General features: G+C 39.0%; 1 protein-coding gene across 2 annotated transcripts in view; it reads left to right on the forward strand.

Moving 5' to 3' along the window:
* GRM7 (glutamate metabotropic receptor 7) overlaps window positions 1–15,352 on the forward strand; it is a 541,384-nt gene that overhangs the window by 358,219 nt on the left and 167,813 nt on the right. The window lies entirely within an intron of this gene.

Consider the following 15,352-nt stretch of genomic DNA (forward strand, 5'->3'; position numbering starts at 1 on the left):
CAATATCTTCCGTTGTTCTATATGCAGCTTGTTCTCGCATAGTTCCCTATCTGGACTGATTTATACTGAGTTCTGATGACCGTGCAATTTTTTATTGTTATTTCTTTATTTTTTTGCTCATGGGAGCTCTCTAGCCGCTAACTGGGACAGTGTAATACATAGCTGTTTGAAACCTCTGGGATTTCATCTTTAGAATTGCAAATTGCTCCAAGTGTCTCCAACTTGGTGCAAAAGAAATGGATTTTTTTTGAGTGGCTCTCATTTCCCAAGGGATATTTTTATGCACTTAGCAGTGAGGCCACTCTTACATGTGCGGCTGTCCTTTCATAATGAAGTCTAGCTGAAAGGTAAGGCAATCAAATGTCTCCCAGTTATTCTTGACGTTGCCCATGTGAAATAATGAATATGATTATTTCCTTCTGCAGAGGCAAACTTTGTTCATCTGTGGAGTCTGAGTCTTTACTTTTAACTACATTTTTCATTACAAACTAAAATCCATAACGAAAACACACAAACAAAAAGAATACCTGCCCCTTGATCTGTAGAATAGGGCTGGCATGTGTCTACCTCAGAGAGGAGTTGCGAGGGTGAAATCCATTGTTGATTGTAAGACGCTCAGATCCTACGGTGGTGAGAGACATTTACACTCCTAGACAGGTGGAAATATTATAATTTGGAAATGTAACTTAATCTAGTACATTTTCTCCTCACTTTAATTAATGTAGTGTATGTCTTAACCAAGTAACACCAGTAATTAATGTGGGGAACCAAGGGTCACTCTTTGGAGAATATTGGGCTTCCTCTTAAATTCCATACTCATTAAGGTATGTGATGTGTTTTGTCAGCATTATTCAAGCTGTTGTGTTTTATTTAAAGCACACTGTCTTATTAACTTGCAATTTACAATTATTTTCTGCCAAAATATCAATATTTTTATTATCTAAATACTACTTAGTATAAACTACTCATCCTGACCTATTATAATTGAAATCAGAACGTAATAGCGCCTTTGTCGTTCTGCAGCAATTGGGTTCAGAGTTTTCATACAAAGCACTTTCCTCCCTGCTCTGGGCTTGGCTAGATTGTGTTATATCAGTGGGGTTACTACAGCAACTTCCATTCTATCTGCCTGTGTGTTCCACAAGCCGAATGCCTCCAGGAATTACCATTGGTTTGCTAGTCCTCCATGGAACTTTTCAAGAACAAGGTAACTTTTGCAGCTTCAAAAGTAGTTAGGAATTCTCTAGCCAAGGGGACCAGACTATTGACTACTATTAAATAGGTCCCAAGAGAAAATGCCAAATCCTGTAGTTCGCCTTGTAGGTTTATTTATGAGGATGACTCCCTGGATGTATCCCTGTTTCTCTATTTATATCAGTCTTGCAAATTTCTTCTGACCAACTTGGAAAAGGGGAAAATGTAAGAAGGATGGTCCAGTGAAAGGGAGACCCAGATTCAATTCCCTACTCTGCCACAGACTTCCTGTGTGACCATGGCAAGCCTTCTAGCCTGTATGTGCTTCAGTTTCCCACCTGTAAAATTGGGACAATGGTACTTCTCTATTTCACAGGGCTGTTGTATGATACATGAGGCACTCAGACATTATAGAGATGAGGGCCATGTGATAGCGAAGGTTGTTTTTTTTGTTTTGGGTTGGGGTTTTTTTTGCTATAAAGAAATAACATATTTGGGTTTTTTTCCTCACTCATTTTCACCACCTCCACCATAAAGGATGAGAAAATAGATTTTGCTATTAAATGATCATGGCACTATTGCAAGGCTGATGTATATTCAGTTTATATTGAAGAGGACAAAATACAATTTACTTTCACATTCACATTTTGGGGTTTTTTTGGAGGTGGGTAGTTTTATTCTTGATACTTTTGATAACTCTAGGGTATGTTTTTATGTCCAGTTAGCAAATCGTTTCTCCTTACAATATGGAGTGCTTTCATTCTTTTGAAGCACGGGCTATCTGTTAGATGAACAGAAAAGGCTTAAAGCATAACATTCAAGAGGCCTCTGGGTGTTCTGTATATGTTTTTCTTTTTGTCATCATCTTACTTACAGAGCCAGTTTTATGAAGTGTCTGAGACTGGGCATTTTTCTCAGGCCTGGTTGCTTCTATGTATCTTTATATTACCTTTGATTTCACACTTCTGGCAGGAATGTTTGCAAAAACAGGGCTCGAGTTGTGCTGGAATGCTGTTCTGGCACTTTTCTCGGGGGAGATTGTAATGGCGTTCTGGTGCTATCGTTTTCTGGAAGTGTGTTCCAGCACTTCTTTATTTAGGATGGGAGTGAAGTGCAGCATCTCTTTTTTTAGGATTGGAGCACAGCGCTAAAGACATATACTTTTTGATCTGTGCATTCACAGGGCCAGATTCTGAGCTCTCTTACAGTCAGGGTAAATATGGAATACCTTCTCTGATTTCTCATGAGTTACCCCTGGATTTACATCACTGTTTCCCGCATCAGAATCTGAGCAAAAAGTGAGGGAGAAAATATCTTGTAACATTTTTGCTGCAACAAACTCTGGCCATAAATTATGAATTTTCCACGGGGGAGAGAGGGTAGTATAATCACCAAATCTCCTTATGGTGTGATTATTTTCTAACACCTAAAACGTCTCTTCCTGGGACATAAATCACGATTTAGTGAACACTCTGGCTGCATTTCATAGTGAGGATAAAATGAGCTGATGTCTAATTTTAAATGGGTTGACCAATATTCTACTGAAAAATGTTGGAAGTTGCATACACCCTGTAGTCAAGCGGAGTTCCGATTACAAAAATATCAGTCTACCTCCCACTAAGAGGTCCTGCAAGTACATCCTGCCTCCCACTGTTTCTTGAAGATTTTTAACATCTCTTCCAGCCCCCTTGTGACCTCCCTCGCACATATTTGATACACAGTATTTATACTTTCTCTCCTCTTTGCAGCTTGAAATGCCTGATCCTGGATTTTAGAATCAGAAATCAGACCAGCTCCATACCCATTCAAATGCAATATCTTGACCTACCGTACATGCCAAATTGCTCAAGATTAAAGTTAATGTAATTAGACAATAAAACTGTTAAACATGGTAATGTTATCATATGTAAGCAGGTCTGTATTACAGTTTGCTTATGTTGAGGAGACACTTGTGCATAATATGAAATAATGTAGAGAGAATGGCATCATTTCAAGGAGGAGAAATGCCTTGAATGTGTTCAGCATTAAATTAATCATAATTCAGCTACAGTAAAATGGGATAGTTGGGTTGTCAGTGCACATGGTGCAGTATATAAAGTTTCACGGGTGTATGTTACCAATGGCTGTGGTTTTTATAAAACTTAAATTCAAGAAAAGACCATGATTAAACTCTCATGTTTCTTGATAGAAAGCTGCATGGATTGAGAAATTATTCCTATTGGCTATTTACTGTCCCAAAAGGAAAGAGGCGAGGATGGGGAATAGCAAGAAAGTGTGCAAAGCCACAGCTACTCTTGGAATAGTGTCTTTCCAGATGTTAATTATGTTGTTACAAATTAACTTTTCTTTTTCAATAAGAGATGCTCAACCATTTTTTACACCATAAATATATCATATTTGATATAGCCTATGTCATAGGACAACACCATTGTCAACACCAGAAAAGCAGGTTATCATCAGGTTATTCATTAAGCCAAAGGCACATACAGACTAACATGGCTGCCCCCGATACTTGACCTCAGGCACTGTAACTTCAGGTTCACTATCGTACTTTTCTATTTAACTATTGATCGTGTGGTTATCTATCGTTGGGCCTGTTGTTTTGTCATGGCATGTTTTAGGAACCATTCAAATAGATCATGTCGACTGGAAAAAAAGGTGTCATGGGCATTGGGTTTTTTTTTGTTTTTGTTTTTTAATTTTGCTTTCAAACAAAATAACTTTTATTACTTGCAATAAATGTCAGATATAGTACTTGTGTTTTGATACCACTGGAAAACAGAGAGATGATTTTGTGGATAAAGAACAAAGCTAGTTGTCAAGAGACATGTGTTCTGTTTCCAGCTCTTTCTCAAGCTGCTTGTGTCAGTGTAAGCAAGTTATTTATCTTCTTGGTGCCTTTGTTTTCTGTATTTATAAAATAGGTACAAGAACAATACTAACCTACTTGAGAGGGGCATTGTGCATATTTGTTCATTGATCTTTGTAAAGAAAGTCGAGCTTCATAGGTAGAAAGCATGATCAAAGTGCAGATGATTGTGGATGATACCAAGCTGGGAGGGGTTGCGAGTGCTTTGGAGGATAGGATTAAAATTCAAAATGATCTGGACAAACTGGAGAAATGGTCTGACATAAATAGGATGAAATTCAGTACGGACCAAATGCAAAGTACTCCACTTAGGAAGGAACAATCAGTCGCGCACATGCTAAAGGGAAATGACTGCCTAGGAATGAGTACTAAAGAAAGGAATCTGGGGGTCATAGTAGATCACAAGCTAAATGAGAGTCAACAATGTAACACTGTTTCAAAAAAAAAAAAGTAAACGTAATTCTGGAATGTATAAGCAGATGTTCTAAGCAAGACATGAGAAGTAATTCTTCTGTAATGAGAATTAATTCTTCTGCTCCACTCTGCACTGATTAGGCCTCAACTGGAGTATTGTGTTCAGTTCTGGGTGCCACATTTCGGGAAAGATGTGGACAAACTGAAGAAAGTGCAAAGAAGACCAACAAAAATTTATTAAAGGTCTAGAAAACACAACCTATGAGGGAAGACTGAAAATACTGGATTTGTTTAGTCTGCAAAAGAGAAGACTAAGTGGGGGACATAACAGTTTTCAAGTACATAAAATGTTGTACAAGGATAAGGGAGAAAAATTGTTGCTCTTAATCTCTGATATAGGACAAGAAGCAATGGGCTTAAATTACAGCAAGGGCAGTTTAAGTTGGACATTAGGAAAAACTTCTTAACTGTCAGGGTAGTTAAGCACTGAAATAATTTCCTACGGAGGTTATGGAATCACCATCATTGAAGATTTTTAGAAGCAGGTTAGACAAACACCTATCAGGAATAGTCTGAATAATACTTAGTCCTGCCATGAGTGCAGGGGACTGGACTAGATAACCTCTCAAGGTCCCTTCCAGTCCTACGACTCTATGATTGACAGAACGTTGTTGGTCAAACACAGCTGACCTTTGTAATCACCACTTATTTTAAAGTGTTTGGTGGAGGTAGAAACTCATCGCTCCTGGAAGAACTGGAAGTTTTCACTGGGAATTTGATGCTGTGGGTCACTATCACTTCAGCATTGTTGCTGAGAACCTGTTGTCTCTTAAGGTATGTCTACACTGCAATGAAACAGCCACAGCTGGCCTATGTCAACTGACTCAGGCTGGGGCTGCGGGGCTATAAAATTGCAATGCAGACATTGAGGCTTGTGCTGGTGTCTGGGTTCTCGGAACACTCCCCCTTCACAACGTGTTCCTTGCAGTCCAGGATTTAACTGTGCGTGTCTAAAGTTTCAGATTCACTGAACCCCATGCAAGTATCCCAAAATCTCAAAATTCTTATCTATTTTAAAAAAAACAACAATAAATTACTTCAAAAAATTACTTCAAAATCTCAAACTCCCATATCAGCAGATGTGGTGATTGGGCAAGGAGGGGAAGTAGCCTAGCTAATAGTTAGAATGTTTTATAAATGTGATTTGCACCAAATTTTAATCCAGTAACTAGAGCAGTGGTGGAACGGTGAACTGCGGCCACTCGGAGCTGTGGAGGGCCGTGCCTGTGCACGGTCAACGTCAGCAAAATGTTTTGCAGCCCGCGATCAGATTACCCTGATAGGCTGCATGTGGCCCACGGGCTGCAGGTTGCTCACCACTGAACTAGAGAGTTAATTAATTTTGAGATATATGCACATAGGTTAAATTAGAGTTCGAGGGCGAAATGTTGGCTCCGTTTGAAGTCAATGGCAAACTCTCGTTGATTTCAGTGGAGCCAGGATTTCACGCCCAAGTGTGTGCCTGTTTCCTATTGGCTAGAAGTTCTTAGAGTCACTGAAAGAAGCGTGTCTATAGTTTTCTGCACCTTAGGATTCTCGCTTACTCTGGTTGTACATATCTCACTAGATAACAGGTAGAACTGGATCTGAACAGAAAAGAGCTGTCTGGAAGGAAGTTTGACTGGTGCATTTGAACACTAAGTTCCTTGGGCTTTTCTTTAAGCATTCTGAACATGTAGATCCTGAGCTAGAGAGGAGATGTCTGGGTCAGGTGTTCAGAATGGGGCTCTGCTAAAGAAATCCATGTGGTTTTATTTTGTGTCTTAGTACTCGGTGAAAGATAGGTTTTTAATTTCATTGCAGTACATAACATTCCTTGTACAACTTGCAGTGTCACAGTATGCATGACATTTTGTTATAATCAAATTCATGCTTGTACTGGTGAGTAGCAAAACCATTACAGAAAACTTGCACATACGTCATTGAAGAATAATATATTCCTATAGCAGCTAACATTTTTCAGTCTGTTTATCTAATTAATGCTTTACTTCGAGCCTGTTAGCATCTTTACAGGTTGCTTCATTTTGTTTTAATTGCCTCAGCATCTCCAACTTGTCAAATGCACTCTTCCAGTTCAATATTATACCTCATAAAGGTGCTACTGGGCATGAGGGTATTGATCAGACTTTGCATCATATTCTCAGGAAGACTGAAGATGCTATATGCAGGCTCGATAAAGATGGATGGTGGAAAATACGCCATTCTGCCCATTATTGCTGCTTTGTAGAGTTCCTAAATTGTCCACACTGAAACAACTTTCATTTTTAATGTACTAATAGTGGTTAAATGTTACTCTCCAAATAAACTGATGATCTCCCTCCAGTTAATTTGTTTTCAGAAAGATAATTTCTATAGTAAAGAGCCCCAAATCTACTATGTACAGCAATAAAAAGTATAAATAAATCTGTTCTATGCTAGATAAATGCCCTCTAATTGTAAATTGTTAAGTAACTCTTAAGATGGGGCATAGCCTGAAATATGATTGCCACTAAATGGATCAGTTTACATTCAGGAGTTAGCAGGGTACTTAGAATTCCTTTCTTTTTCAGAATCTCCTCCAGCAATCAGTGATGAATTACTACAATCTTCCTACCAAAGTGCTTGGAAGATTAATAGTACTTATAATTATCAATATAGTTGTACAAACATGTATGTTATATAGATGTAGCACCCCAATAAATCCCTGTTTGCATTGCTTCTGGCCAAGTGAATCACTTTATGTTTATTAGTAGAATTCCATGTTCTTTGAGGAAATAACTGAATTGCATTATTTTCTTCACTACAGGCTTGGGCAGTATTTTAAAGGAATGGGAAGACGAAGAGAAATCAGGTTTTCATTAAACAATATGCATGTACTATAGTGTCTCACTGGTCTTAAAACACATAAGCATAGCTTATGGCTTAATGGTCAACCTTTTTCGCCTGCACAGACACATGGAAAGCAAAGGATAGTGAGGAGACTGAATCTCATCTGTGCAGATGCAAAATAAAACCAGCATCCAGAAATGTCATTCCAAAGGGAATGATTGACAAAAGGAGCTATGTAACTTGCATACTGTGGTTCTGTTGCCCCCAAAATAGAAATTTATAAAATCTTTGCACTCATTTGTGCAGTTTATGCAAATCCTGTGTACTTCAACACCTATTGAATCTCTTTGTGCTCAGACTAATCTGTTTAACTGTTGTAAACATCTCTGTTACCAAATTTGGAAATAAAACATTATGAATATTGGGGCAATGAATAGAGCAATAAAAGGTCTAAGCCTCTGGCAGGAGCCTGAATGTACCTGGCAATTCGGAGAAATATTCAGAATGACAATTAGATCTGAGCAGATAATTTTACTCTTTTAAGTTTGATGCTTGGAGACATTCACAAGCAGATGGTAATTTTCTATATATATATTTCATATCTTTCTTTCTTTCTTTCTTTCTTTCTTTCAAGTTTAGTTGATCTTTCCATCTGTCTGTCTGTTTCTGGAATGGAGAATATTCAGTGCAACCAGAATGTCCAGAAAATGTAGTGGCCATACACTAACAACTCATCACTGAGCATGTGCAAACTGAGTTTTTTTGAAGTCACGTAATTTAGTCAAATTTGGGGTGAATTTTCATGGGAACAGGAAAAGACAGATCTGGAGGGAGACCACCTGCCAGATTAAATATCTGTACATCAAAGCATGGAGGCACAAGAGTTGCTCAACTAAATGGTTGTAGACATTTCTTAGATGTATATTTTTCCTTAACTTCGTTCTCAGAAATGACTGAACCATTTTAGCTGAAACTTAAAATAAAATACACACACCAGCTTGGAAAATTTCAGGCCAAACAAGTATAATTTGGAAAAGATGTGAGGAAAAGAAAATGGTATCTTATAACAGGTTAGAGCTAGACAATGTTAATTAAAGGCTCACCCTCTAGTATACGTGTGTGTGTGTTTATGTGTGTGCACATGCACAGACAATTGTGTGCATACTTGTCTGTGCCTGAGCGCACAGATATATATTCTGCACAAAGACACACATACAACTGAGGCTATTTTAGATCCCGATATTACTTTATAGCATCCAACAGACTTTAAAATAATAGTTTCAAGATTTCAACAAAATGGGTAAAAAAAAATTGGTATCATTTTCCTTCTTCATTTCGGTTACTGTCACTTAAATTGTCCCATGTAGTGCCATTTCCCACTTTTGTTACAGGTGGTAATGAGTAGCTGATGGTACAAAGATACTACAATTGTGTTACAAAATTTCAGTTTTAAGATTGTAACTAAGATGAAAGATTTTCATGATGGTATGCATAATTCATGTGTTAAAAATTCTTATTAAGTCAATTCAGAAAATTAGGTCTGAGTGTTGTTTAAAATTCAGATTTTATATATTAGGTCTGACTAGGATCTTTTCTTTTTTCTAGTGTCATTACAGCATTGAAGGCGTTCCATTGACATAGCTTCTGGTTCTCATTAAAAATTACGACAGTTTAAAATCCTTCATAAAGTCCATAGACTCCCTCATATTTATTTAAATGTGGATTACTGGATAATGACATCTTTAGAGATGTAGTTGTGTCCAGAGATATCTAGCTTTAGGATAGACGGAAAAAAATACAGAATTACAAATGGCCATATACACTTCAGCTATACTTTCTGAATTATTTCTCACTAATATATGGTATAGCAAAAACACTTTACTGATCAGGTCACTATCTTCTGCTGCACACAAAGAAAAGAATTGTGGGATGGTATAAAGGCCTAGTTCATGGAAATGGCTAATATTTTTGTATATGAAAATGACAGTGTTTATTATATAAATGATACGATTGAAAAATTTAATTTCTCTTTTGATTAATTCATGTTTTTCATTAACACTATCTATCTATCTATCTATCTATCTATCTATCTATCTATCTATCTAATGAGTTCTATATATTTTATTGTTTAAATAGTCCACCTCTAATCCTGGAAACATCTCAAGGAAATACCCCACTATTTGTTCATGGTGTACCTATACATACATATTTACACCAAACAAACACAAAGCCCTAAAATAATGGTCCAAAAATGATATCTTTGTTTAGAGGTATTGCAGTGTTTGAAGCTATAAGAGTAGAATATTGGTGTCCTTGAGTATATATTTTCTGCATTTTTTGCTGTATTTTAAGAAAAGAAAATATGAAGTTGTAATTTGGTGTGGTTCATGAGCTTTTGGGGCCAGATCATCGTTCTTATGTATCATTGGTCTCTCCAAGATAATGGTGTTCTGAATCCACATAAAATCTAAAATTCTGGTCAAAGATGTATGGCTGGCTATATGGGAATTAGTCCACGGAATATCTGTGCGTAAATACAAAGTCTTATTATCTGTACTTCTAAATTATCGTATTTCATCATGTCCTGTCCCTTCCTTGGCACAAACCTCATTCAAAACTGATTAGTTCTAGGTCTCTAGCACAGCCCTTTATCCTTCTAAACTTCCTTTCAGGACACTTGCCTGTGAATATTGGGTGATCCTGGTTGCTTTTCTTAATTCTGTTTAGAGGGCCCTGGAGTTCTCTTCAAAATCCCACTAATTGACTATGTCTCCAACTTCTGGGTTTGGAAAAAAAACACTAAACTTTTATTTAACCAAAGTAAATATAACATAAAAGTAACAGTAGTTTTCAGTAACCTTCTACTTCTTACTTCTAGAGAGAAAGCCTAATTTTATAAGACCCCAGCACTTCTTCCCTTCCTGATCATCAGTCTGGCTCCCTGACCCCACTGTGATCCTGCCCCGTCTCTTTTGCCCTTGCTTTTCCTGTTAAGCATGATGGAGTTTCAACAACTATCTCATTCCCTCTCTCTCCCTGTCTGTAACTGAAGTCTGAGTCTCTCCTGCATCTCTGCATTGTCCAGGGTTACTCTTTCATTTGAACTTTCCTATTTGTACCATTTATTTATTGGTATTTTTCAGAATTCTGCTTTCTCCATTGTGCTTTCAGCCAAATTGTATATCATCCAGATAAAAAATAAAATTGTACAAAATATGTTTAGAGTGCCACTAAAATCCATTATCACCATCACATATGTACTTTGGTTTCCACGATATTATTGCCATGGGTGCCACACAAATGCTCTGTCTATCCACATATCTAATCTGATATTTTGTTCTCTCATTAGATTCTCAAAAAGAAAAGGAGTACTTGTGGCACCTTAGAGACTAACAAATTTATTTGAGCATAAGCTTTCGTGAGCTACAGCTCACTTCATCGGATGCATTCAGTGGAAAAAAGTGCATTAGATTCTGTTATCCTTCATTGTTCAGATCAACCATGATGGGTTTGAATACCCTTAATTGGCCTTAACTTGCAGTCTTAATTCTCTCTGAGCTAACTGCATGGGAATTTTTCAAACCATTGGGCTGCTGAATGACCATATGCTTATTCCTTAATCTTCAATCATATGTTTAAAATGTACACTAGTAGGTAGAATAGAAATCACATAAGTCCCACTCACATGCTGTGATTATGGAACTGATTTCAGTTTTCATGGAATAAAACTGATGATGGGTGTAACACAATAGACATTTTTGGCTATTAAGTTTACATACTGCCATAGTAAAGTAAAAGAAGGTCAACAGCTGAGCTTCTACCCACAATTGCCAACTTTCACGTGGTAAATAAGCATTCCAACTCTCACAATAAACCAAAAATCAAGCTAATCCCATTTCAAAACAAGGCCAAAATAAGCTAATCCCTAAGAACCCCAATACTCTATGTAACTAGTTCCTCCCAGCATGCAGCTTGGGACTGTGGTGGCCCGCTGTGCACCCCTGACTCTCTCCCCCCCCTTGCCCCAGCTTGATCCCCCTTGTACCTGCTTGCCGGGAGCTGATTAAAAAAAACAAGCAACAAGCTGCAAGCCAAAAACTAGCTAACAAGCAACCACAAGCCAATTAAGCCAAAAACAAGCTCAATTTCTGCTTTTTTCCCTCGGGTTTGGCATGTCTGCTCCTACCCCAATAAATACAAAACCTGAAAATACAATATTATCCATGCAAGTGGCCATGTGCTATATTTCTATATTTCACAGAGAAGAATTGAGCAAAGCATTGCAAAACAATAATATGTGCATTATAATCAAATTCATGTCTGGGATATTCAAAGAAGCTATTAGGGTTTAGTTTCCTACTTCCCTGAGGCTGCTTTCAAAATTTCACCCAGTGTGCATTGTAATCTAGAGAATGTTTCAATCCTCCTCAGCATTTCCTTGGATACAAACACTTTGCATATAATGCCAAATTTAAACCAAAAAAAAAACAACAACAAACCCTTGGGAGCAATGAGATATGGACTCTGATAACATAGACACACACAATACAACATAGCTTTTCTCTCTGTCACATTAATAGACAGTATAAAAATCAGACTACAGATAAAGTACTGTAGAACAAAAGGGTATGCTGCAGCAACATCTTAGATGAGAAGGTATCTTATTTATGTAGTTGGTTACTTTGTTATTTGTAGAACCATTTTATTTTTTAAGTGACAGTCTTGGACAAGCCTTTGACATAGTTAAATGTACATAAAAGAAATGTTTGACATAACACAATGACATAAAAATAGATAGCTGCTCCTTCCCCTCACCCCAAAACCAGAGAAAAGGAAAATAACCATTGAGAGATTAAACCAAACCATTGCAGAAACTTGCCTTGCCTTCCAACCCTTATTGTGTCCCTGCCTTCCCCAAAAGCCTCAGTAAAGAGATTAATCTGAAGGTCAGCTGATTTGAGCTATTTCAGACCTACCCTGGGGGAGTAAATTCCCAAGGTTGGAGACTGCTAATGGGAAATACTTTTTCAGCAGTCCTCACTCTTTTATATTAAAGGGACTCCAGCAGAAGTGTCTATGTTGATGGCATCTGTGGCAAAGTGGCATGGAGAGATGGTATGTATTTCAGAAAGGCATGTTCCAAGCCATTTTAAGGCTTTGTAGATCAAAAGCAGCACCTGCAACGACATCTAGAAACTTGTAAGAAGCCAGTCAGATTCCAAAGGTATGGCGAGATACAGCCATTAATACACAGACAGCCAGATTCTGCACCAGCTCCAGTTTGGGGGATGATTTAAGCTGCAGTTCCCTTGGGGAGAACATTGTAATTGTCTAGGCTTGAGATGAAGGAGGCATGGACCATGGTAAGATTTTCGTTGGACAGCAGGAGATAGGTCTGGAATAGAGAGGTAGATCTGTATATTGTTGGCATAGAAATGGTAGCTGAATTTGTGTTTGTGTGTGAGATTACCTAGAGATGAGTTGTAGAGGGAGAAGAGAAGGAGACTAAGGACCTCCAAAGAAAGGGACCCCATAGAAAGGGATGAGGAGGATCCTCCAGCTGACATGGTGAAGGAGTGGTTGGAGAGGCAGGAGGAGAACGAGGAGAAGACATAGTCCTAGGAGACAAGGGGAAAGAAGATTTCAGGAAGAGGAGCATGGTCAACTGTGTCAAAGGTGACTGACAAAGTAAGGAGTATGAGGATCGAGTACTGGTTCTGACATTGGCTAGAAGGCAGTTTGCGTGGCATACAAAAGGCAGAAGGTACCTAGAGGAACTTCAGCCAATGATTGTAGACAGTGCATTCAGTGAGCTTACAGATGAAAGGGAAATGGGGTGGCAGTTGGAGAGGCAGCTGGAGTCAAGAGTGAGGGTTTGTTTGTTTTTTAAGATGGGAGAGCATAAAGCATGCTTGTATTATGAAAAGTAAGCAGAGGTACTGGGAACTGTAGAGGCGTGAGGTTAAACAGGAAGGGGGAGATGGAGCCAACTGTGGGACAAAGGAGGACGAGGACAGATGTTATGCTGCAGAAGAGTGGTGTGGTTCTAACTTTCAAGAGGAGGTTTTGGACTCTTTTGTTCATTGTGTCTCCCTTCTGGGTTTTAGGAGAGCCATTGTGTGGAGGGGAGGTCAAAAGAGAGGAACAGATGCGGGGGTGGTTTATGCTTTGTAAAGCAATGCAGAATCCATTGTTGACATTGATGTGGTGAGCCCCACTCTTTTGCATCTGAGAAGTTATGGGGCTTAATTACACACCCAAGAAAAATCTTACACACTGTAGTGAGTCTTGTGACTGCTGCCTACCTGGGCGATGGAAGGGTTTGGGAGTTGTGGTGAGAAGCTGTGCTGGTAAGGGAAGATTTGTGCACCCCCTTCCGTGTGATACATTCTGTGCCATTCACCAGCCCAATATCTTGCTGGTAACAAGGGGATGGCGTACGCATCTAAATGTTTGCCACACAAAATATTTCTTTGGTTTATCTAATGTAGCTTCTAAGTTTTGTGGGTTGTTTTCTTCCTAGAATCAGTAAAAAGAAATATTACCAGATGCTGGAAAATTAAACTCCCGCATACAGCGGAGAGAGCTGAAAAATCACTTCCTTTCTCTTTTCTACAGTTTTTCTTGTGAATAACAACTGCAGTCTGCCACAGCAGAATTGGAGCCAGGAGCCCCCTGTGCAGCTACAGGGCACCCTTTATTAGAAGGTGGGGTGTGCTTCTTGCAGTAGGTCTAAATGTTTTTTAAAGTTAAAAGGGATCATTAATCTGTCTTTTCAGGGCTCTTGAAACTGTTCCAGAGGTCTGCTTGGAGGTATAAAAACAATTAGACCCACTGCATGTGCTGGATGCCTTTGCTACCATCCTCCCCGTAACAAATCCATGTGATGCATTCAGCTGAGGCAATTACTAGAAAAATCTCTCTCACCCACGCACACACACACACAGGGAGCTGGAACTAAAACTCTGTTTCTTCAGCTCCAAAAGCTTAGGCTTCTACCACTTGAGCTAAAGTTCTCTGTCGTTTGGCACTAGTGTATCCATTAACCTCCCTGTGGTCCAGCCAGTGGATGTAACCGCGCTCTCTCTCTCTCTCACACACACACACACACACACACACACACACACCCCTCCCCCAAGGGCTAGCCATGGTTCTGTGGCTCACAGGAATTGAAATCTAGCCATTTATATTTACATCATAGCAATGATGCACTTTATATTTCATTCCTTTTCAATCTGCATTCCTCTGAGGCAGGAGTTTTGACAATCTGGCTTAACCAAGCATAGGTGGCCCCATTTCAGAGAATCAGTTAGGGGCTTTTTACCTACAAATGCAATCTTTCTGATCGGAAACATCATTTACATGGGTATTTGTAATTATAATATATAATAGATTATCCTCTCACTGCTTTAGTGTAGAAGGACTTTGACTGGACAGCAAGCAACACAAGAAGCCCAATATGCATGAGTGGCAGGAAGTGGGGTTTCCCACCCCCACTTCCATTCCCCAGTTCTCTGCTCAGCTGTTGGCTGGGCAATGGAAATAGGGCCAGTTGACTGGCTGTCAGGTGCCTCTCTCCCACACACCTTGCTTATATAAACTAAACCTGGACTCCTCAAAAGCCTCTCTACTCTGTAGTTAGGTGCCCCACCCTTCTTCCCATTTGTTGCAGATTAGGAGCTGTGTTGCTTATGATGCTGTGGGTCTGACTGATTCCCTGATTTTAGGGATCGGGAAGGAATTTTCCCCATTGCGCCAAACTGGCATGTGACCCAGTGAGTTTTTCACTTTCCTCGCAGACTCCTGGCACAGTTGGGTTAGAAATTATAGAATTTGAGGGTCATATAATGTGGTTAAGATTAATGACTCATTGCAACTAGTGATTAGTGTCCAGTGGGGGAAAAGGCTGTGAGGGCCCCAGCTCCTAGTGGTAAGCAAAACCTGGGATTGCACAGTTGGAGCATGCGGTCATGAGGAGAGAGAGGGAGAAAGAGTCTGAAGTCTTTG

This window comes from Natator depressus, chromosome 7 (genome assembly GCF_965152275.1).
Source record: "Natator depressus isolate rNatDep1 chromosome 7, rNatDep2.hap1, whole genome shotgun sequence".
In the NCBI taxonomy this organism is placed as follows: Eukaryota; Metazoa; Chordata; order Testudines; family Cheloniidae; genus Natator; species Natator depressus.